The sequence below is a fragment of the Fukomys damarensis genome, unplaced genomic scaffold (assembly GCF_012274545.1).
Source record: "Fukomys damarensis isolate Sample0158 unplaced genomic scaffold, DMR_v1.0_HiC HiC_scaffold_12, whole genome shotgun sequence".
In the NCBI taxonomy this organism is placed as follows: domain Eukaryota; kingdom Metazoa; phylum Chordata; class Mammalia; order Rodentia; family Bathyergidae; genus Fukomys; species Fukomys damarensis.
The window spans coordinates 30535960-30559222 of record NW_022900924.1 but is presented as its reverse complement, the minus strand read 5'-3'; the positions used below and the strand labels follow the sequence as shown (position 1 = coordinate 30559222).

Below are 23263 nucleotides of genomic sequence, written 5' to 3'. Positions count from 1 at the left end.
CCTTTATCTATAGTTATGGAGTATTTTTTCAGATCAGTTTCCGTGTTTCTCTTAATGGTCTTTGCCATTTTACTATAGTTGAGAAATAGCTTTTTATCCCTGTTATTATACATTTTTATCATTTTCTTCTGTTTTCATAGAGAAATAAAAGTGTTTGATAAATGATTATTAAATTATTACTTTAGAAATCAGTTATTTCACTTAATATAATTTCCATATTATTTTGGGTCAGTTTCTAAATACATTTAAAGAACTTTTTTATTCTATCTATTCTTTAAAGTATTATAATAGTTATAAATGTTAAAAATTTTTCTCAAAATTATTTTTAGCTGAGACATAAAATGCATAAAATCTGTGTACATTAGTGGGATACCTTACAATACTGACAACATATATACATGATATAATAGTTAAATCACATTAAATATATTTGTCCTCTTACACATTTATCATTTCTTTTTTTGAAAATATTCAAAATACTTTCTTTAAGCCTTTTGAAAGAGTAAATATCTATAATCACTCTACTGTGTAAATAGCACATGAGGACATCTTCCAACTGTAACTTAGTACCCATTGATCAACCATTCCCCACCTCTCCCTGCCCCCTACTCTTCCTGGCATCTGGTAAGCAATATTTTACTCTCAACTTCTATGAGCTTGAAATTGTTGGAGAGCTTTATAGCTTTGTCATAAAACAGTATTTCAAACTTTTATACCATCAAGCATGAATTAAATAACTTCCACATAACAATGAGGGCCAAAACAAAAATAAGAAGAGTCCTAGCACTAAGAAGAATGCAGTCAATTAAATAGAATGAACAAACATCTGACAAACTGTCCTGAAGTATTTTTGAAAGATAATAGATCTTCTTTTTCTCCTTTTATTGTGATCCTGGGAATTAGACTCAGGGCCTTCTGCATGTTAGGCAAGTGCTCTATCACTGAATTATAATCCCCATACTCTGTAATTTATTAATGAAATACTGCCCTCTGGATTTAGAATTCAAAGCAGAAAACCAAAGAATCTACAGTGCTGATCATTCTTTGGTGGAAAAAGAAATACTAGAACATCAAAATCACCAATAAATTTATTTTTTAAAAATATGAGTTAGTGTAACGAGCTGCATTTTTTCTAGTTGGTTCTTGAGTTAAACAGTGTACCCTTCTTCAAAAATATGAGGGGGAAAGGATTTGCAGCTTCTACTTTTATAGGAGGGTCAACAAGTTTTCCGGATTCTGTGTCAATTATTACAGGGATTCCTTGTGAAACTTTGTGGAATGCCACCCAGAATTAAAGAAGTGGATCTACACATTGAGTAGAGAAATAGCCTTTTCCGTAGCTACTTTGTGCTTACAAAATAAAACAAAAAAGAAAAATCTGCCAAGTGCATCTTTCTGACACCCATAAAAATGTGTATACACTTGAGTTGTGCCTATATCTGACTTGATACAATTAAGTATATTGGGAAGTCATGTAATTTGAAAGTTACTTCTGAGAGAATGGAGAGACTCGGGATTGCCTTCTAAGGCATGACTTGGAATAGATAATTTAAATGATTAAAATAGGTTAATTCAAAGAGGCAAAAATATGTTTTGATCAGAAGAGGGCTTGCAGGTTTCAGCATGTGTATGAAATAGCTTTTGTGATAGTCTGCGGATATCATTTCAGTATGAATGACATAAATAGCTAAATAGAATTTTCTTAAAATATTACTTCATTGGGTCAATAGTAAGATACCATCTTGGCTTTTGTATTTTGGCTGAATGACATTGGCTTCTTTCCCATGAAAAAAAAAAGTAGAACTGCCCACATAGAATTGAACAGAACAAAGTATACTACCCCTCTCTGTTTATTAAGATAAACTTCTGGTAAGATGGTTAGGCAGGAAGTTGGAATAGTTCAGGAAAACTAAAGCCCACTTCTTCCTCTCTCTATCTGGTACATACTATTTTATATTTGGCACTCTATTTTGAATGATTTTTTAAAAGTATAAGATATTGAGCTTTAAATGATGCTTCAGGTTTCTTTACTGTGGGTATTGAATGCATGAAAAATGTCAATATTTTTACTTGTATTAACTCACCGAGGTCAGAGCAAACATTTAGTAATATAACAGAAAGTGAGCCACTTAAGTTCTAGAATGTTTGCAATGAAAACAGCAGAGTGTGTTTTGAAGTAAAATTGCCATTATTTCTGTTTATAAATAACTTTTATAATATACTGATTGGTGTGGTTAATTTGTTATGTTGATAACTCCACCCGGTCATCTTATTATAGTTACTATTATTTTTTTTTCTGCTTAGTATGTATGATTCAGGAAAAGATTGACTTGAGGGTAAGATATCAATTACTATGTTTCTCTTAAAAATTGTGTGTAATTTTCCTACATCAAATGATGAAATAGAAAACAAATTCTTCTAAAGAGCTATTTTCCTCAGCAAAAGCAAATTGCTAAATTTAATTTTGTCTGTGATTATAGACTGTTAAGTGATTTGCCCCTGTATGGAAATTTGCATTGTTTGTCCTACAATTTCAACTTTCTGTGTGACTTTCCAGTTGTCTGGTTCTAGTCGAAAGATACCCCTCAATGAAAATTAGTGTAAGACTCAGTTGTTTATATTCCCCTGTAAAGTTCAAGCAGTGAGAATCTCATACAGTGGATGAATACAGTAATGTCTACAAGACAGTTTTGATGTTGGGGGAAATTAGAAGTTTGGTCAGTAGAAAATATTTTAAATGATACATAAAATAAGTTTGGAATCTTTTGGGTTTACTGCTTAACCAATCACAATGCAGCTGAGGCTAGTAAATCCGCACTAACAGTATTTTAATATAGATATTGACAACATTTACAGATGTCAGAGCTACAGTTATTTAATATAGCTTGACTTTGTGAAAATAAAATAGTACCATAATTTTATAAAGAACCAAGTAACTTAATTACAAGATCAGTTAGGAAAAAACAAATATTATTGGCATTATCTCTAGAATCTAGCACATCTTTAACAAAAATTCATTGTGAACAGTCTAAAATTGGTTTAAACTGGTCATCAAATTTACAATAGAATTTCAATTGTTTTCAAAGTATTTTTCCCCTCTCCATGTTTGCTTGTGACAAGCTGCTAGTCTCTCATTTCTCATGGAATTTGAAGACTATTTCACAGCTGTATTATTTTAGAGAATCAGAGCCAGTAACTAACAACACTAACTGAAGCAGAGAATATGGAAGAACAGGTACTCAAAGGCAACCTAGTATGTACCTTCACCTCTGTTTCATTAAACTCAATTATGAGGCCAAATGCATGTGTGTATGTGTGTGAAACAGAATCATTAGTCAGGCACATAGGACATTGGAGGTGGATGTCTATTTATAGAAGTATATATCACGTATGTATAAAATAAACTTTCAGTTTTCTAGAACAAGTTAATTTTTTAGAGGAGGCATTAAAGGTTAGCACTAGCTGAAGACAGGAAAGCACAGGAGTGAATATGCAGTGGAATAGATTTCTATCCGCTGAACTTTTAAATTAGAAACAGAAGAAAAAGTGACATTATTTATAAGACAAATAATAGACAATATAAAAATAGAAAACAGTCATTTTGATTTTTTGCCGAGACTTTACATAATTTGTGTACATTTATAAGCACAGTTACTTATAAGATTTTCGTATTTATTGCATACTAGCATCTGAACTATTGCTTTTATTCTATTGGTGTAAAACAATAAACCTGATGCTAAATGTAAGATGTAATTTTGTTTAGTATATTCTCATTAAATAACTATTCTATGATAGTTTGGCGGTTTTTTTTTACCTTGATTACATTTATTTTTACATTGATTTTACATTATGGGTAACTGCCATTTAACACTTGCTTCATTAGCTTACTTAAATCCCATAAAATAGGTACTGATGAATAGATGCATTTATAGACAACTCCTTCCCAGAGAAGGAATTTGAAAATAATTCTGAGATATTAATTTGCTCTGAACACTCTGAAACATTTGTTGGAGTGATTTAGAGAGAGTGATAGCAATTTAGGAAATTCAGATAATAGGTACTGGAATGTTCAGTAGCATTTATGAGAAGGCTCTGAGAAATCCTGAAAATAAGCAATGTCATCTCCCCTTCCTTGACACACCGCTTTTTATTACGGTTCCAGTGCACATTAACCTGTTGTTTTCTGTAACCAATATGCAACAAATAGAAAACGTTTTTTGAAGACAAATTTTATGTTTTGTTCAAGAGTAAGTTCTTTCAGTAATCATTGCTGTAAGGCATTACCTAAAAACACTGTGATAATAATGGGAGCCTATTAAGAAAACAAGCAGCAAGAACAGGAATTAAAAAGGGCACTCCTACACTCAGAGAGACGGGATCCTTCCAGGAGAGTGGAACTCAACATACACATAGTATGGTCCAGCTGTTTGGGAACATTAAAATTCCCTTCACTTAAGCTGTTGAAAGCTGCAAAAAAGACCAAATGTTTTCCATCTCAAAACACATTTTACTTAGCTATGTTTTGAAAGCTATTATCTAAACATTAAAAAAAATCCATCGTATTTTAACGTGATTCCTTGCTTTGGAGCAAATCAGCAGTTATAATTTAATTTAGGAAAAAGAACGAAAAAGGTAGGAAGCAAAAGCACATTTTATTCTCCTACCTTCTTGTTTATCTTTCCTTAAAGTACTTGAAGGATATAAAACCAGGAAATAAAAAAGTCACTAGCATGTAGTTTTGTTAACTTATCTCGTGAACATTTAACATTATGCCTCAAATTTCGCATGGTACATAAAATGTTTCGCTTTTCAGGATCGTGTATACAGCACTTCAAAAAGCCAGTGGGACAGCTCACTAAATGTAATGGATGTGTAACAGCAGATCTTTAGATCTCTTGTATTTAGCATGACAACTTTGGGACTCTTTGGGTACTTTAAACATGATATCTAGAACTACATATTTTTCTCAGTGATGAAAAACATAGACTAATTACAAACTTCTAATATGCTATAGATGGCTGGACCATCAGGTACAATGGCAGCATTTGGTTACATTGTATCTCTTGTTGTTACTGAAATTAATCAGTTTTACAACTGCAACATTACTTCCTTTTCCTGAGTGCAATTTCATGTTAATTCTTACCAGAATGACTTGCTGAAGCACAGTCACAGTTTGGAAACGTTTGCTGAACGCTTTTGTTTACTTCTCGTAACATTTTAAAAGGTGATTTCTCAGGTGCTTTCCAGAGGCACACATCTATATCTTGCTCACAAATCTTTAAGAATTCTCATCAAGCATTTTCAGAAGATGTCTTCAAATAGAATGACTTTCATAAACACATGTTTTTCCTGTAAAAACCTATCTTCACTATTACCTAGGCAAAACTTTTGAGAAGGAGCTTCCCTAGGAACAGAAGTTAAAAAAGGAATAAGAAGAATGCAGACCACAAGTAGGTTTTGACGATAACAGCACATGGAAATTTAAAACAGTTCAATAATCAGGTAAGAAAGCAGATAGCAAGAACAGATATGCTAGACTTAGGCAGAAACCACATCTAATAACCCCAAACGATCTTCCCCGAGCTGAGATCTAATTGTGGTTTAAGGATATAATGTCAAAATTAAATTTCATTGTGCTTACTATCATCCATACCAGGACGCAGATTCATTGTTTTGCTTTCATTTATTTTTATCTTTATATTTTTATAGAAATCTAAGTGATGAGCGCAGGATGAGAAAAAGTGATATCCTTTCTGCGGCCACTTACGAAAACCTTAGTGAATGAGAATTTCACGTCCAAGGAGTGCTTCTCTTCCTTGCCTTTAGCACTGAATTTCTTTTGGCATGTGTCCCTTCCTAAAGTACTAAAAGGAAAATATATTTAATAAATGAGAGAGTAATTGAAAAACTGGTATTATTCCACAAACCAAGGTTTGGTACAAATTTGTTCTCACTTCAGTTTTAACTGAGCCTTGGCAAAGTTATGGTGCTTGACTGGCCTGCATTTAATTACCAATATGCAGCATACATTTCCCTGGTGTCCCAGGAGTCTATTTTGATCTTGGAAATACCCCCTAGTGGTACTTCTTTTATTAATCTATTTTATTAAACTGAGGCTAGGGGTCCTCAGGGTCCCTGTCTGTCAATGATTGGTTCAGAGTGACCCTCAATGACAACTCCCAATTATCAAGCAGATGACATCTTTAGCATCTTAGCGAGCTGTCTTTCAGGATGTCATGTCTGAAGTAGTGTAAACTGCAGGGGGAACATGGCAAAATATACAGTCAAAATGATCAGTGGTTGCCTCTCATCATTAGTATTCACCACTTAAGGGACTCAGAACAACTTGGTATACTGTTTAGCTTCTGCATCTGCATCTGCAAAGCAAGGATATTAGATCTATCTTACCCTGTTAGTGAATTATTAAATGGAATGATACGTAATAAGAACTTGACATAGAATAGGTGCTTCATAAATGATTGTTATCCTAATTATTTTTTTTAACCATTTTACTATCTTCTATTGTTTTTCTGGCTTGCTAACTGGTCACCCAGTATCTACTTGTTCCTTCTCCCGTGCACTTGTGATATTGTTACTCATAAATCTTTTACAGATGAGAATATGGCGAGGATTTCGTCTGATTTCTTTTTGGGGTGAATGAATAAATAAGTGGAATGAACAAGACAGAATAACATTAGGAATGAAATATTTAAATGCACCTTAGGAGAAAAATGAATGTGTAACTTGCTGACATCTCCAGTTTTAACCACTTAATTAAAAAAAAAAAAACCCATTGGTTTGTTTTTAGTGACTGTAGCAGAAAAAAACACCTGGGAGTATTAAGCATCATTGTGATTTAAAAGATGTTTCTGCTTTTGTTATTATTAATATTCGTGGATTATAACATGATGTTTTTGATTGCTGAACAAAATAGGGACATCTGGTATCTAAAATAAAACGTTTCTAGTTTATTTATAACTCTTTGTGCCTTTGAAATGTTAATGATATTAACACTAATGTAGAATTTACTGCTTTTTAGAATCCATCAGAAAAACTAGTCTCTGTTTAGAGCACAAGGATGAACATAAACATATCTAAGCTAATATAACAATCTGTATTTTTAACACAAATGAGGATGGTTTTACATTCCTAATAAGAAGAAATTGCTGGATTTATCAAAGTAGATAAACGTTGAAAACACACCTAGTATAAGAACCCCAAGAATGTTATTCTTCACTTTTGCTGGTTTTTGAATGAGGATCAGTCACAAGCCGGGTGTGGTGGTGCATGCCTGTAATCCCAGCACTCAGGAGGCTGAGGCAGGAGGAACGCTGTGAGTTCTAAACCAGCCTGGGCTACATAGTAAGTTCCAGATCAGTCTCAAGTACATAGTGAGACCTTGTCTCAAAAAACCAAAATGAAAAATTAAACAAGCGAAGAACCAAAAACAAAACTGCACAGATCTGATGTGGGATTTAGCTCAGTGGTTCCACCGCCTGCCTTGAAAACACAAGAACCTGAGTTCGATCCCCTGTACCAAATAAACAAACAAAAAAACCAAAAACAAAACTGCACAGAGGATCAGTCTCACCTCTTCCCCAAAGGTTCTGATACCATTCTGACCTTCACACATCTTCCTCCTGTCTGAATTTCTGCAGTGCTTATCATTGGAACCACATAACCTAGTACTTGATGCCTTACACTCTCCTGTTATTTGCTGTTCTTTCAAGTAGCTTATTTTGATCTCTCTAAATAGCTTGCATGAGCTTATATTGTTCCATGGCAAGAACAATATTTTATATTAATTTCAATATTCCCTCTGGCTTCTGAACCTCATCCTACATTATGTTTGGTAATTTTCACCTTGTGAATCAAGAGACGAGGAATTAGCAAGAGTGACGTAGGTGCTGGGAAATATCATAGTCATTCCAAAGAACAAGAATCCATGTACATTTATGTACGTGCATACACTTGGACAAATTAGAAAAAGTGGAGTCTAATCCAAATGAGACACAGACCTTTTTAATCTTGTAGCATGCCTGTGAATAAGAATGTCACATACAAAAAAGAAAAGGGATTTGTAGAAATATTAAATATATCATAACCATTTTACTAAAAGCAAAGTGATTTGGGGATATTTATTCAATCCTGTTAAGTTTAGTGTTGTTATTTGTAAAACATGGATAAAATAAGTCTGTTAGTTATTAAATGAAAAGATGCTTAATAAACCCTTGATTAGCTTTGGTTGGTAGCTATGCAATCTTGTCTGGGAACCTCAGAAATGGGGAGCGGTGGTTTCTTTATTGCAAATGCTTGCAGCTCCAGGGAGAGATCCCGCTATCACTATCAAGGAGCAAGGAACAAGGGCTCAACCTGTGAACAGGGCAGTAAGATGAAAGAAACAGGAACTGCTCACATCATTTTTCACTTTCCGATCTAGCTGTTGGTTCCAATCATAACTGATGGTTTATGCTGTGGCTGGAGCTCCTGATCAACTGTACAGCAGGTCACTCGGATATTCAAAGGTCAATATCTGATCCATGCTGCAAATAACAACAACAGCAAAAAATCAATCTAAATTTGCAAATCAGCCTTGCTCTACTTTGGTACATACTCTCCCTCCAGTTGGGAGCTCACAGTCTACCATGTAATGGCTCCAGAAACAGGACCCAGGTCTTTCTGAAATCTTGTCACTATGTCGCCACTCTGAAACTTATGATCACTGCCCGTTTTTCTGTTCTCAGTGCTCATGGCTTAAATCTGAGCTGGTTCAAAAAAGTTAGTTTGTTATAATTTGGCCCTATCAACTCTGACTCAACTTTGTAGCTCTTAGTACACTAATGAGTCTTTTGATTGATCATTTATGAGTAGAACTAGAGACAAGTATTTGTTAGACTGAAGTGGGAATGCCCCCCTTTGGAGCTGCAGCAGGCTATGTAAGGGCCGAGGCTAAATGCAGTAGGAAGTTGTCCTTCAGAGGTGTGAATTCCCTGATGGTCAGAGAAGTACAGGCAATTGAATGATGCATATCCACCAAATAGCTTTTGTTGGTGTGTTTGCTATCGATATATAACAAATCACCACAAAACAAACTGGTACAAAACAACAATAAACATTTATTATCTTCAGTTTCTATGGTTCAGGAATCCAGGAGCCACTTAGCTAGTTTGGCACTTGTGGTCCAGAATCTCATCAGGTTGCACTTTAGATGCTAGTTATCTAATACTACGATTGAGAACACAGCATATTCAAAACATGGAGCTATTTATTCACATTACCGATAAGTTGGTTTTGATGGCGAGCAGGTTTACTTGCTACATAAGCCTCATAGGTATCCATATAGCAGAGCAGTAATGAGGGGAATTATGGAGTGGGGGAGGGAGAGGGGTATTTTTGTAACAAAACAAAGGTGCAAAATTCACAATCATTGCTTTCTCTACACTCCGTTTATTTAATAGAAGGCAGTCACTAATCCCAGTCTTCATCGTTCAGGGTAAGAAGAATCAGATTCCGCTTTTTGAAAAGGAGTGTAGGGAACAAGTTTTTAAATGTATGGGCATACTTTAAAACCTCCCCAGTTGGGTATTTAGCATATTTATCTATGCTTGGAGCATAAAAAGAATACATGAGTGGTTATTCTTAAAACTATGATTACTCTGTTTTTTTTTAGTCACAAAGCAAGTCATGCATCTTCTTCAGGCCTATCCATATTCTCTAAACTCTGAGCTATAGCTTCAGAGAAGTTGTAATTATACAATTAAGAGTCCTTTTGAATGCAACATCAAGGTCAGCAGATAAAAATAGGACCATGCCCCTCACTGAGAGTAAAAGATATTGTGACTCAGCTGCCGTTGCCAGCACCTCCCTGTGGCAGGGCTGATCTTCCCAGCAATGGCTATGATTCATCAGGATTCATGCCTTACAATTATCAGGTAACTCCAGGGTGCAATTTATAATCAAATGGCCAATGCAATGCGTCTTTTAACTGGAGTCTGCAGCTCCTGAAAGACAGGAACTTAAAGGTTGGATTATAAGCATAGGCACAGTACCAATTGATTTGTCAGGACATAGAAAATTCCCAATAAATACTTTTGGAATAAAGGGAACTGATCTGGTTTACACGTTGAATTCATGGTCTTCCTATTGTAACATGATGTCTCAGCCAGCAGAATAAATTTACCCACCCTCTGCTCAGGCCCTCTGGACTCATGCTGTGTTCTATTTTGTGTGTAATTGTCTTTGCCTTGAATATTTCATCTTCTATTTTTTCTCACATTTGGACAAATAATATTTTGATATTTTACAGCAATTATCAAGAAAAAGTTCAAATTTACTTTCTGTTCAAGGTTTATTTTTTAAGGCACATGTCATTTCAGTAGAATTACGAAGAGTCCTATTTTTCTCCATGTGCTTTCTTTTATCTTCAAAAATTAGTATTTTTTCTCATTATGACTGAGATCTATAGTTTAGTTCTTAGATACCATTATGCATTTTATTTCTTATTTTTGTTATTCTCTGGCTCTGTATATTTTCAGTTTTATTTCTCAGAAACAAACTGCCTGAGTGGGCAGCAAATAAATAAGAAAAAAATTCTTGGGCCAGGGATTTAGCTCAGCGGTTCGGTGGCCTGCCTTGCAAGCTCAAGGACCCGAGTTCAATCCCTGGTACAAAAAAAAAAAAAAAAAAAGAAAAGAAAAAAATTATTTTCTCTTCTGATGTAAGGGTGTCTATATAAAATGACAACACCAAACAAACAATAGAAGGCATTTATAAAGAAGGAAAGTATTTTAGAAGTCGAATTTTGTTTAATAAAGAGAAGGAGACTCCAAGAATGGCCCTAACACCAACAGGCTGCGGCACAGCATGATTAGGGAGCGAAATGTTTGCTGATGCACTCAAGTGCTTTCACACTTGCAGAGAAGACACCAGTCATCTTTTGGATCCCAGGAAGCTCTTCCGACCACACTGTGGCAGCTTACCATAATGAGCCTTCACTTTCCCTTCTAGAAGCCACAGGAGGCAGAAAGCTTGTGGGAACAAGCCATTGCCACAATACCTAGGTAGGACTGATTTGACCACTGAGTTCTGACTCATGAATTCATATCTCTGCCTCATGCTGTTTTTGGAGTAAAAGCTTATTATATCCCTCTCTCCCTCCCTAATTCCTCGTCTCCTCTTTCTTCTCTTTTCCTCTCTTGCCTTCCCCCAGTTTTTGGTTTGCACTAGTTAAATATTAGTAATTTGAATATGTCCATGTTCATAGTCACTCCAGTATGCTTTCCAAGATAAAAATTTAACAAAACATAAGATTTCCAATGACTTTAAAAAATATTCCAGCATCAATCACCAAGGAGAAAGCACAGGAAATGATAAACATTTTTTTGTTTTGTTTTTTCAGCTTTAATTGAGTTTATTGGTACATTTTAGGGATACAGTACAATTGCATTCATTGTTGGGATCTTGTACCTCTACATGACAGGTCTTGGTTCTCATTTTTCCCCTTACCCCTGCCCTCCCTTCACCACCTCCTCCCCTCCCCATCTACAAACACTTTCTTTCCATCTTTTCATTATCTCACATTTTTTCTTTTCCCTTATTACCCTTCCCCTACCCATCCCACCTTCCCTACACCTTTAGCCCCTTCCTTCCCATTTCACAATGTCAGTTATCTTATTAGGATCTTATGTATTATTACACTTTATTCACACATATTGGCTCACAGAACAGGTCTGAATAGATAAAAACTTTTATGGTAATTTTGCAAGCAACAAATACCACAATTAAAAAAAATGTTACACAACTGAAGAACTTAGAGAATCATTCAAATCATTCAAATTTGGTTTATCAACAATTTTTTCATAATTTATGAAGCATGCTAGCTCTTGTAGCATGAAACTGGGAAGGAGGAATACAACACAGTAAAACACAATGTAATATTCTTAAGAGGATGAGTTTACAATTACAATCTATAGTCATTTGAATCATACTATTGCAGACTCATAATTCATGGTTCATATCATAAGAGGGTTCTAAGGTTTGTTAATAAATGGGTAGTTCAGATCATATGGAGAGAAATATTATGTGTGAATCAGAGAATATATGTATATTTTCCTCTATAAATATTCCCATTCATGTCCTTTCATGGTTGTAGGGCACTGCACTAGCAATCTTGGATTTGTTTTCCAGCTAATAACTACATGTAAACACAAATACTTTTGAGAATCTGCATCATTGGTGTTGACCCATGCTTAATTCTGGAGTTCATAGGCTAACTATATTAGGATTTTACTTGAAGTGGAAGAATTGACAAAACAAAATTTTCAAAAAGATGTTTTCAAGCCACAACTAAAAGCAATGTCTGTATTTTCACAGTGATACTGGAATTTTACTGATATATTAACCACTTCTAGAATATTCTGACATTTTACCACGTGGCGTATATCATAAGATATGACACCATTAAATATATTGTAAGTTTAACATGCTTTTCTGGTTCTGCAGAATTTTTATTTTATTTTATTAAATTCAGGCTCTGAGTCATTGACATGATCAAATGGAACTTTAGGATTTCCAACAGAAAGAAAAAAAATAAACGTTTCATTAAATCATTGATAAGAACCTATGAACTGTTTCCTAACTCCATAGCAGACCTTGCAGGCAGATATAAATAATAGCAGTATCTGCCATTTGAGTTTTGGAATAAAGCAATAATTCTTGGGCAGAATCACCTCACTTATCCTTTTCTCCTCACTTTGGCGTATACCTCTGTTGTTAGAAGGAAGCATTTCCAATAGATCACAAATTAATCACAGGCATTAGTGCTCTCTACAGAGATTATGTGGCTGCTCCCACGAAATGCTCTGTTCCTCAAAATGATGAGTTAATTCATCTGGAACAATGTTAGTTCATCAAGGTTTGTGGTTTATCTAAGGATCAAATTCCTGTAATTTTGTATGCCATCTGATTTAAAGTCCACTTAGTTTAGCTATGAGATAGTCATAGGCAGGCACAACACCTGAATCCAATATCCAAAGCTGGAGAAAAGGCAAAATTTTAAATGTTTAATTCAGGCATTCTTAGATGGAGATTGCCTAGCTGTTTTTCTTTCTCCTGGGGAAATATATATCTAGATAATGCCAAATCTTATTAAGAAAAACCTAAATAAGATAAACATTACATGTAAATGTGCTCAGGGTAAAAAAAAAAATCTATGTTTCAAAAAGGCCTTTAATGGAAGAGAATAGGAAGGAGGGGGTGATATAGAAATGAGATTGTACGCATTCCTTTGGAAGGGTCTCCTAATGTATACTCAAATACAATTTAACAGTTTAGAGGCAAAGGATAAATTGCCTAGTGTTTACGGATAACCTACTTCCCTTGTAAATTTGTTAGACCTTCCAAATGCTTTCAGGTAGAATGAAAAAATGGAAGCTTCATCTTGTCTTTATATTTTCATGACTATTTTGTAGTGACATTTTGACCAACAGTTGTGAATAGTAGATCAGTTAAAAGAAAAATATATATGGAAAACACTTGTGCTTTGCCAAAACGGATGCAAAGATACAAAGTTTTATTTCCAGAATAGTTCCTTTAGGCATTTCAGTGGAAGGAGAAAGAGGTTCTATATATGTTTAAACAACTTGGATGATGCCCAGTTAAACAAACTAGTTTCTGCCTTTCCTAAAGGGATTGCTATATTTACCACAGAGAAAAATAACCACATACATGCAACAGAGAGCTAAATTTGCCTCACTTGACCCCAAACACATTTTCAGAAAATACTTGCTAATAAATTACCAATTAAAAATGCTGATATGAAGGATGCCTCTTGTCGTCTAATAGTTTTCAGGTAGATTAGCTAATAAGAGAAGTATCCCAAGTGACCCTAAGCATGACAATTGACTAGTGAATGGTCTCAATAATATTAAGTATTGCAAGGATTTCAAATCAGGGAACTTGGAAGATTTTGTGTGATAAGTGGAAGATGAGGGTGACAAACAGAAACATTGCTTCACCTCCTTGATCTTGTTTCACTCAATGCTGTAATAGCAAAGGTGAGAAAAGTGAAAAACCTGCTTCTACCCACTTACAGGGTTAAGAGCATCTACATATATCTTCTGTTGTGAACCCGAGCTGAAGATTTATTAGAAGAAATAAGAAGGAAAGAAGCCTGAAGAGATTAGTTTGATATCAAATTATATAGGAGATTGCATTTTGGATTAGAGACTATCATCTAACAAATTGAGATTCAGCATTTCTCATTAGTATCTATTTTTCCCCTTGCTTGTTTTGCTTCTTACCTTTTGTTTTTAGGTAAAGCAACACATTGTTACAATTTTGTTCTTTCAGAAGAGCAATATTTGGTGTAAAAAAATCATACAAACTTTCAAGCCTAAAATGACAAGGGTCTCCATTAGGCTGATCCCAATGGGAAGATGAGGTACATCATGTTGGAAACAATGTAATAAATTGACCCAGCTGACTATTACTAGGATAAGAGGATAGGAAGAGTCCAAGCTGTGGTGTAGCATAGGAGCCCGGTTAAAGAGCACAGAGTTAGTACAGAAGGACAACAGAGGAGTTGAGGTGGCCATAGGGCAATGTATTGCTACTCTGGAGAGGCAGTAGTGGAAGGAATTCCCATCCCCATATCCCTAGAAAAGAATTACCAGTGCATCAGTTGATCTGACAGGGGAACTGTATTCAATAGCTAAGTTTCCTTGGATAGAAGATACAATAATTGCCCATACATTTTGCCACAAGTACTTCACGCTTCCAAGAAAGTTCAAAAGTAGTTTGACTTATAGAAAGATGCTACTGAAGATATCAGTGTGACTAAAACTTAAATGTTTCATTAAGAATCTTATAGTGGCTCTTAAAAGAGGACAAACCTATTACAGATACACCTGTAAGGTAAAGTAGAACTGGCTATAAGCCAGAAGATGATCTGACGCCAAGGAGGAAAATGTTAAACCTAGTTAGTAAAAATAATAACAAAAGAGGCTTTGAAGGATAGATAGGATTTTATCTCAGATGACCAAGGTAAAATTAACACAGGTTGAGCAACACTAATGATAGTTATCATTCTATTAGTAATATCAATAAGTACAGCTCTTTTCTATTGATTGTATGCTATGTTCTACACATGATTCTAAATGATTTACATAGATTATTAATTTAATTCCCAACAAATGGAATGAGATTACACTGAATGGCTAGGCAGTTGCAACCCCCTGTAAAGTTCTGAGCAAGGATGTGAGTTACAGCTGATAGTTGGGAAGATTAACAGTGTGGAATAGAAACTGGTGAAAGGGTAAGTGGTGCTTGAAGATCAGTTAGGACACCATCACAGTAGTTTGGACTAGAGGTACCAGGCATTTAAGTGAAGCATTCATTCAAAGTAATTGAGAATGAATACCAAGGAAAGACCTGATAAATTTTTTTTCAATAAACATCTACCGAATGTTAGTCTACACCAGGTATTAGATACACTGGGCAATTTTCAGAAGATAAATTAGACCTAATTCCTGCCTTCTTAAAGTGAGTAGAAGCTATTATTAGGATGAATTTCCTGACTTCGGTAATGAATGTTGATATAAAGTTAGTGTGTGTGTTTGTGTTTGTATGTGTGCTTGGATGTGTGTGTATGTAAGTGTGAGTATGTGACTATGTGTCCTCCTGTCCTAATTTTAGGGTTTGGGGGGGGTCTCAGAGCACTTCCTTTTGCTGATTGGCAGAGAACACAGTGGGAGGGACAGAACAAGCTCAGCTGCCAGCCAGCCAGAGATGAACATCTTTGAGGGTAGCTCAGCTTGAGAGAAAAAAAACATTTTGCTTAAAATTCTTCTCTCCCAAGGTCAGGGTAAAGATTAGGACAGCTGACACTGGAATGGAAGAGCAGGATAGATAAATACTTACACTTTTCCATTCCCCCAAATTTAGGCCAGACTATCTTCCTCATTGTGCATGTATGTAAGTTTACTCTAACTTGTTACACAAACACAAATACTGTGAAACTTACAGTGCGTTGACCTGTTCCCATGAACTCAGAGCCGTTCACACTCGTATTGCCCAATCTATTTTCCCAACACTCTCATTATGCCGATATTATGAAACTTGTTCATGGAAACTGACTCAAAGGTTAAGTGACTTACCCAAAGGTACTCAGCTAGAAGTGGAGACAGGAGGAGCAGCAGGCCTTCCAACTTACTTCCCCACAAGATCAGGATCTAAAGCGCACTTAAATGGCGTTTCTAAAGCCCTGGGGAAGAAGCTGACCCTGGAGTCACTGCATATCATGCTAAATGCTGTCCCGAAAGACTGAATTAATTAAAAGTAATAAAATAATGAAAAATCAAATCCTTATAGAATTGAGGTCAGTTCTAAAAACATTTACCCCTTAATGCTGCTCTAAAGTTAAGAAGATTTGGCTTCTTGAGACTGATGGAAAGTTATCTTTTATGAAGAAAAAGATAATAGTAAATTTTCTTCAGTGACATAAAAGCATTTAATTACTGTCTAAATAATAAGAGTGATGTGTATTTTGGTGAATATTTATTTCTCAATTCCTGTAAATACTTGCTTATCTTTTTTTAATTGTATCTTTCAACGCATATACATATTTCAGACCATTAGATATCTCTAGTGTGGACGAGTAAGGAGGAAAAGCTGACCCTGTATCTTTTCTTCTACCACAATTTTGCTATATTCTGTTGAAGTGTTTATTTTATTGCAACATTTTCATTTAAGCCTGGTATAAATTTTTTTGTTGTTGTTGCTACGCTTTAACCACTCAGCGTAATAACTTAGAAGTGAAATACATCAAAATGGACCAACAAAAAATATTTTAAATATGGCAGCCTTTGTTGGAGTTTAGAAAATAAATCTTTGACCACTGTATAATAATTTATTCACTTGAGCTGTTGTTTCAGCAAAGTATTTCATTTTAGTGTCCAAAGAACTGCTAGTCATTACTAAATATATTTAAAAATCGAAGCAAAAAAAATTTGCCTTCATTCTGGCCAAATATACTGCGACATAGTCAACTGTTAAAGCTCTCTCCATTTTGCATAAAAGACCAAATAGGTGATTATGGTTGTATAGTTAATTAATAAGAAGGGAAGTCGTGAATGGTTCACCGGGGAAACGTTCATGTCACATTGTCCATTCTGAGGGATCCTGTGCCACAGGACAATAACGGGGTGCTAATTCTGAACGCACACAGTGCTGTCCTACAAAGACATCAAGATTTGTAGGAAATCAACCCTCCAGCAGTCCTGGCAAGCCAGACTGACCCCAGCAAATGAAAATAATCAAAAGTAATTAGAAGCGTGCTGGACTACTCCTCGGAGAGCCGAGCAGGAGAGTAAACATGCCTGAATCCTCCAGCCACTGCAAAGGCCCATGTCTGAGCTGTTAGGTGCCCTGACCTTGTCCACATAAAGATGTGATTTATGAAGTGCAGGGCACAGCAGCAGGGCTTCTGTCTTCTCCTGGAGAACCAAATTACTGAGGTGGAGATTAACATGCTTTCAGTCGGGCCCATTTCCAGACCAAGGGAAATTTTTTATTTACATTTTTTTACCTTTAATTTCCTCTTTTCTTTTTAAACAGCCCCCCCCAATCCACTAGATTTAAAAAAAAAAGAAAAGAGGAAGAAAGGCAGAGTCCACCAAGAGTGACCAGACGTCTTTCTCTAGAGTAGTGGTGATAGGTGCTGGGGTTATGGACACTCAGAGCCATTTTTTTGTTTGTATATTAAAATTGTGTTGGACGGTTTTGCTGGATCTGCCTGCTCAGAATTACAGAAATTGCCTTCAAGTCCAAGGAACCAAGCTTATGGATACTTCCCTGATTTAGTGGTATACATAATTAAATTTAAACAAAATATTACCTTTGTTACCATGGCTTCTGATGTAGCTTCCTTTGCCTAAGCATTATGTTTTATTACAAGGCATCTCTATTAGATAAAAAGATTGAGGGAAATTGTGGGTGGTAGAAAATTTGGAGGAGAAGGAGAAATATTTATGTATGAGTCAGTGGCAAGTCTCTTGAGTTTTAAAGACACACTTATACTTTTTCTTATCTTTATCTCAGTTAGGGTAGGTAAGGTTTTATAAAACACCATTCTGACATGGAAAAGGAAGCATTGATTTTCTTTTTAAACACACATCAATATCTATACACGAAGCTAATTTAATTACCAGGCAGTTATTGTTCAGCCACATGTCAATTTCTCAGATTATTTCATGCTTCTTGACATGAACTGTAGGAAACAGGATTTAAAAGGATGTCTATGAATGAAACTGAACTTGAGAAATGCAAAAATACACTTGTATGTTCTTGAAAAGCTACAACAACAACAACAACACCCCCAGAGTGTTAAAACAAAAATGTCAGGCTTGGAATTCAGTGTATATTTAGCCACCTCAAGAAATCCAAAGCTGCAGAATTAAGGGAACTATACTTAGACTTAGTCTATGAAGTACCTTCCTCTATAAACCAAAAGTATAATGTTAGAGTCAGTGGGAACATACTTTATTAACTTTATGGTATTGAAAACTGCCAGCAAGTTGTCTTGTTTTTAAATATTGTCCTCTGCAGAGTGTTACAGTGCTGTTTGTCCACAGGAAGCCTATTAAAAGTGGACAGTGCAGTCATTTCATCTGGCTTTGGCTGGACTGCTTTTCTTTCCTTTAATGATGTGCTGGAATGTACCATGTCCATAGGGTCTCCATTAGCAGAACTTTTACTTCTGGGACGACCATGAAGTTTAGGGCTTAAAAGAGGCATCAGTTTACAGTCCTGTGGGAATCACTTGAATACTGGAACACTAACTTCTTACTGCTTTAACTAATATATTGACTTATTTTAAATAAACACGTACACAATGAAGGCAGAGAAGTGGCCTTATTGGAAATTTTGGGGCCTTTTAAAGGTTCTGCAATCCACACAGCTGGGGTAGGAAGAAAGGGGCCTGAGGAGGGTTTATGCCCTTTTCAAACCAGGAAGAAAACACATTAACCTCTCCCACCCCAGCTCTCCTTGATCAGCCAAAGAGGGATCTTTACAACTTCCAGAAAATCTATCAGTTCACACTCAAACCTCTTGTTTTCCAGTGCCTTTTCCCCAGTAAACAACAATTAATAGAGCAATAAAGAAAACACCTGTAATTCCTTCTAGAAAAGGTGTTTTTAAAATGTGATTCTCTTTTAAAACACTGCTGATGAGACCGATTTTTTCCCTTTTCCCCAAAGCTACACCTCTGTTATAGTTTATGCTCTCTTTCCCATCCCCTGAATGTTCAGATCTCTGTCCTGATACAAGTCTGCAAATTAAAGCTGGTTTGAGATTATAGTAAAACCATTATTTTTAATAGCCCATTCCAAGGGCTGTGCTAAACACTGCAGAACATGCATGCTACTGATTACAACTGAGCAGACACTGGTTTTTTTGCAGATTAATTTGTAACTGGGAACGACTGTAAACAGATTTCACCAGAAATCCCAAGCATAAAGGGAACTGGTGGTGGTATTTGGCGCCTTGCATTTATTTATTGTATTCGAAATCTCCTGATGGAAACCAAGCTAACAGGGGAAAAAACACCTCTCTGCCTGCAAAAACCTCCTCCTCTCCAGTTTTACTTTGGATGGGGGGGGTGGAGGAGATGGGGCTTGTCTCTCCTAGGAGATAATTATCAAGAGTAAAAAGGGCTCATAGCTAACTGGGATTTCAGGACCCTTTCTTTAAACTTCAAGTTGTGTCAGGAAAAAGTCAGGCGACTCTGCCTTTATGTGAAATTGTTGTATAACCAAAGGAGAGAGGCAGTAGGGTGGAGGGGTAGAAGAGGGAGAGAGAGGGTGGGGGAGGAGAGAGGAGGCATGAGAGAAATTGAGATACCATGTTTTGCTAGCCTTCTGTGCCCAGATCCTTAAGACGATTTCCTTTAGCATTTCTTACAATTAATTCAGTGGAGAACAAGACTGATGACGGCGACAATGATGATATTAACACAATCAGGGTAACGATGAAAGGAATCCTCCTTTTCTCTAGATAAATCTTGGAAGGTCTCAGACAGTGCTAACTCTTTTAGCTGTGTTTGAAGAGTTTCCTACGTAAAAGCCGGTGGCCGCGGGCCTGGACTGCAGTGTGCGGCGTTCTGGTGAGGCTGGGAAGCGAAGCACCGTGCCCAGGGCTTCAGGCGCAGGGCGCGCGGCGGCGGCTTCACCTGGGCGGCTGAAGCCGCAGGCGCCGCTCTTTATTTCGGGATACAGCGCCACCTACCGGCTTCCTGCCACACCTGCAAGCATCCAGACCTTGCAAGTCCGCCCCGCCTCCCCCACTCGTACCCAATATAAGGGGGAAAACTCGGAGGCCCGTTCCACAAAATTCTAATTTAGTCAGGACTTGCTGCTGATTTCACATGACCTTTGTCTCCCCACCGACGTTTGCCGCTCTTTATTTCGGGATACAGCGCCACCTACCGGCTTCCTGCCACACCTGCAAGCATCCAGACCTTGCAAGTCCGCCCCGCCTCCCCCACTCGTACCCAATATAAGGGGGAAAACTCGGAGGCCCGTTCCACAAAATTCTAATTTAGTCAGGACTTGCTGCTGATTTCACATGACCTTTGTCTCCCCACCGACGTTTCCTCCTTTTCAAAGCAATTTTATAAAGGGCAAGAAAGTGGGGGCCGCGCGCCGGCTTGGGGTGGGAGGGATAGGGAGGACTTAGGGCTCGGAGCTCTCAGACCCCATGATCGGGCCGCACTATCTGAAGCAATCGGTTCCCCAGATTACTTGTATTTAATACACAATGCATCATAAAACAAATCCCTCATCGTGACAGGAAGAAAATAGAACAGCTCATAGCTCGAGCCGGTCCAATTTATGGCTAAATTAAAAAAACAAAACAAAACAAAACAAAAAACCCAAAAACACTCCTACAATGGGCAAGTTGAGGAAAGGCAGGAAATCAATGTTACAAACCCAGGGCTCTTAAAGGTTCTCAAGCACCGAACTCTATGGGAATATCTGACCGGGTTTTAGGTTATTTACAAAGGATTTTTCCTGTCCTACCTACCACTGCTGTGCGATTTTCCCTGAAACAATGGCCATTATCTGAAATAACAGTTCAATGTCACAGATAACAGGCCACCGAAACGAATTAGTCACCACCTCTTGTCATTTTTCTCTCTCCCGTGTCTCTCCCTTTTGTTACTATTTTTGTTTTTAAATCAGCTTGGGGGGGCGGTTTACAGATCTGCTAGATTTTCACGTTTACTTGCACTTGGAGGAGACAAAAACTGGGTGGCACTTGTGTTGTCCGGGTTTGCAGATACAGTTTAAGGGCTGCGAGCTCTCCTGCCCTCGGGCTCCCTCCACCTCCCCTTTGCGAGCGCCCCGAGACCCCACTGCTTTGCTTAAGCTTCCATTGTGGAGCTGGAAAGAACTTGGATTTTGTTCTCTTATTTTTAAGAAGTTTTCTGATTTAAAAAAAAAAACCACTTATTTCCATGCAATTGATGGGCTAAACTAAATTCTTCCAGTGTTGGCTACTCTTTTATTTTGCCTTCCAGTCCCCGCTCAGGGTCTTTTCTGCATTGTGTTGATACAAACTGACCACATATACATCATAAAGTTATTAACCGTAGTGTAATACTGGCTACTAAACATTTCTGCAGCAGTTGCGGTGTTAAAAGTTTAAAAACAGTCTGAGTTTTCCAATTACCTAATTCTACTTTTGGGCTTTCATGACTTTGTAATTAATGTATCAGAGAACCTGGCAAAACAGTCTTCAATCTTCCTAAGCCCATAATACCTTATTTGGACGCGTTATATGCAAATAATGCTTCAGATTTTAAAAATCTCTTCTTCTAAGAAAAAAAAATATGATTTGACATTTTAACTCTCCTTTCTGCTGACCTCACTATAAGAATGGTGGGAATAAATTTGAGTACACATTTCAATGAAAAAGTATCAAAAATGTACTTAGCAGAAAACTGGGAACCTATGTCAACTTTGTACTCCTGAGACTTCTGCTCGCTGAGAATTTCTGAACTAATTATGTGTAGAATGAGCTAGCTTCCCTTCACCCTAAGCCTCATCTTCTTCGCTTTCTCCAGCGCCCCACCCCACCCTCCAGCCTGGCCACCCGCGCACCCCTGAAATCTCCTCTCCACTTTTCCCAACCCCCATCGCCCTCACACACACACACACACACACACACACACACACACACACACACACACACACACTTGTGCTTTGAGGACATTGACAAGGAGGATATTTCCCTGGGGAAAGAAATCCTGCCCGGCAAGATCTCCCCATTGGTTGTTTACTTGGAGAAATCTACATGTTTAAGGGGGATGGTGCATCCATAATCAGTCTGTCCCTATAGGACTTGGGTCTTGGCGACCTTTTTGTGACCTCTCCCGCCAGAGGAGGCTGCTGTCACTTTAAAAATGTACTGAAAGAGGAGCCCATCGAGCTTCCTGATCACTCTGGGCTCCCTTTCTCCCTCGCCCCGGGTTCTTTCTGGATGGCCGAGCAGATCTTCTTTAAAGAGACAGTTCATGAAATAGAAACCCGGCGGCTGAGCTCGGAGTTGCGAAAGGGAAGATCCCGGGAGGGTCTGGGACCGGGAAGGCGCTTCGGAGGAGCGGAGCGGGGCTCCCGCTGCCCTCGCCCCCCAGACCCCCACCTTCGCAAACTCTCCTCCTCCTGCCCGTCTGCCCCCCTCGGACTCGGGAAAGCGAAGTGGAAGAAGTTTTAGTGGGTTTCAGATAACTTTCATTACACATCGGGCTGATAAGAGCGAGAGAAAGTGAGAAAAGAGGGAGGTGATGTGAACCAGAAGGAATAGCTGCGAGCTCATTTAGGGAGGGGGGAAAAAAGCCAAAAGACACCCACCCCGGGTCACTCAGGCGAGAGAAGACTGCATTTCTGGTCTTAAAATACATTGGTGGAGGACAATAAATCTGAAACGCGTGGTCTCGGCGAGCAGATCCTAGAGACGGACAAAGTTATCAGAGACCCATTTGGAAATCGAGACGCGAGGCTTTCTTTTTGTTGTTTGTTGTTGTTGTTGTTTTAACAACTCGAAAAATGTTGCTGGGGATCGTTTGAAAGGATTTTCGTGCTTGAGCGTTGAGGGCTGCTGATTATTTTATTTTGTTTATTTTATTTCTTCTGTGATTGCCTTTTATTGCTGAGTTGAGGCCATAGATATCTTAAGGTAAGCGAACTTAAAAAAAAAAAAAAAA

The 23263-nt window shown here is 37.4% G+C and overlaps 1 protein-coding gene across 8 annotated transcripts in view; it reads left to right on the top strand.

Annotated features, from left to right (window-relative positions):
* Window positions 1-23263, top strand: part of Mecom (MDS1 and EVI1 complex locus) — a 548121-nt gene that overhangs the window by 462775 nt on the left and 62083 nt on the right. The window contains exon 1 of one of the 8 annotated variants that reach the window (XM_010632343.2): window positions 22586-22772. The exons of 6 other annotated variants lie outside the window; for them this stretch is intronic. The gene's annotated coding sequence lies outside the window, so the exon portion shown is untranslated. Of the gene's footprint in view, window positions 1-22585; window positions 23236-23263 lie in introns of those variants that run through there. One more of the 8 variants, XM_019208710.1, reaches the window with a different exon arrangement.